Source organism: Mus caroli, chromosome 2 (genome assembly GCF_900094665.2).
Source record: "Mus caroli chromosome 2, CAROLI_EIJ_v1.1, whole genome shotgun sequence".
NCBI lineage: Eukaryota > Metazoa > Chordata > Mammalia > Rodentia > Muridae > Mus > Mus caroli.
This window is the reverse complement of record NC_034571.1, coordinates 86,979,260-86,981,529: the sequence shown is the minus strand read 5'-3', so window position 1 is coordinate 86,981,529 and position 2,270 is coordinate 86,979,260. Positions and strand designations below refer to the sequence as shown.

General features: G+C 44.4%; 1 pseudogene; it reads right to left on the bottom strand.

The window, feature by feature from the left end:
* Positions 1 to 699: 699 nt before the first annotated feature.
* On the bottom strand, positions 700 to 1,564 carry LOC110289889 (annotated as a pseudogene).
* Positions 1,565 to 2,270: the final 706 nt, after the last annotated feature.

Below are 2,270 nucleotides of genomic sequence, written 5' to 3'. Positions count from 1 at the left end.
AATGTCAACTCCAAATAAAACCGTACAGGTTCTGCTGATTCTCCCATTGAGTGTCAGGGCTCAAGTCATCATCAGGAGAGAATTTTATTTTAAGTGTCACCTTAAATTGCAAGGATGTCTGTTAAACCACACAATTAAACATGCCAAAGGAGAAGCCATGTTGTCAGATGCCCACCTACCCCAGACACCTCAAACCCACCCTTGCTCACCATCTATACCCCCCTTTTTTTCTTATATTTTTTTCTTTTTATTAAACAAGAGAAAGTAGACAGATACATGTTGGTAAATGCTAACTGTCTGTATTCACATAGAGACACAGTGTAATCTCTGAGCCCAATATACAGAGAAAAGAAGAAAAGCTAGAATTCTGTAAACTACTACACAGGGGCCTAGCGCCCTCCAGCAGAGCCAAGGGAACTAGAGAGCTTTTCTTTTTTTCCCACAGAGCATGGTGGTGTGGAATCCACAAATGTAGACAAGAAAGGATAAAAAATGAATTTAGAACAGAAATGGAGATTCTTTTCCTGTTGTATTTTGCTCCAGATATTTTCCCCCAAATTAATTGAGAACCATGATGTTGAGACCTCAAAACAGGGCGACTGAGCACAGAGGGACAGGGAGGAAAGGACTGCAACTTGCTCCCAGGGACTGGAGAAAATTACAAAATAACAAGAAAATAAAAAAGAAGGTTGGAATCCGTCAGTCTTCCTCGCCTTCGTCCTCCTCTCCTTCCTCCCCTTCATCCTCATCGTCATCTTCTTCACCTTCATCCTCATCTCCTTCTTCATCAGTATCTTCCAACCCCTCCTCCTCATCGTCGTCGTCATCATCATCATCTTCTGCCTCTCCTTCTTCATCATCCATGTCGGGAACCAGATAGTACTGCAAGGGATTTGGACAAATGTCATCTTTGATGACCTCTCCTAACTCGTCAGCACCTGCGTCAGAATGGTCAGTAAACCAGGTAAAGAAGCTCTCTGGCTCTTCGTGCTGCCTCTTCCTGCTGGCCTTATTCTGCGTTTGACTTGAGCGTTTTGTCAAATCCTTTCCAGATTTCCATTTGATTTCGGTGGACTTTGAAGACGGGTCACCACTCTCATTCAGATGAAATTCTTTGGAGAGAACTTTATTTTCAAAGTAAGGATTTTCATCAAAATAAAAATCTATTCTGTAACCTGATTTAATTTATTCAAATTCTGTCACTTCAACTCTGGTCAAATAATGCAGAGCCTCCTCGTCCTCCTCCCCAAGTAGTGCAAACACTTGTGGATGGTTGACAAATGTTGTTACCCAAAAATTTGGTGATCAATTCTGACCTCTTCTGAAAAAATGGTTGGCGGAGTTTGTTATATTTTTGTTCTACTTTCAAATTTTCCTCACTGGCTTGTTCATTAAGTCTGTCTATTTCATTTTGTACTTCATCAATATGTTCAATTGCTTCTTGCTGTTCCTTTTCTCCCTTCAGCAGGCCGGGAGAGGCCGACTTGTCCTCCAGCTTCGGGGCAGCAGCCGGTCTGGGTTTCTTGGGCTGAGGCAGGATCGCAGATTGCCACTTCGGGGCCATGGCGCGAGGGAGGTGACCGGGAGACAGAGCCCAGAGCCCTGATGTTCACAGCAGGAAGAAACTCACAGGAACTCGAAAATCCTGTCTTGAATCCTGGTGTCACCCCAAGCTCCTGGAAGAGGGTGACATGCAGGAGGTGGGCATTGATCGGACGGAGTTATCACTGGCCCCAGAGAGTGTATCCATCACCTAAGACCTTTCAGGGCAGATGGGAAATCTCAGACCTCAGCTGATACACACCGGGCAGCAGCTCCTCTCTGAGCTGACGCTGTTAAAGGTCCCAGAGGGATCGAAGACTCCAGGGTGTAGGAGGGGGTTCCCATGTGCTCTTCCTTAACATCAGGGCAGAGAGTAGCCTCTTCGTTTTCCTGTCAGTTTGTCTTTCTGAGAACAATAGAAGGAAAATTGGGGCAATCGATGTCCCACATGTAGTATACAATGACAGGGACAAAGGAGTCTTTTTTTTTTTTTTTTTTAATAAACTAGAAGACAAAGTTGATCATTTTGCCTGCTGCCTGGAGCACAGTAAGTACACAGTGAATATTGAATGTTTGGACAATGTCTTCTCTTTGAGTCGATGAAGCTTCGGTGTGTGCTTACTACACTGTAGGCACCGTGTAAAACGGCTCACACATTAAAGACACCAAGAAAGGAGGGGATGGTCTCCATCTCTGCCAATCAACTCAGAAAACCCTTGTTAGAGTAG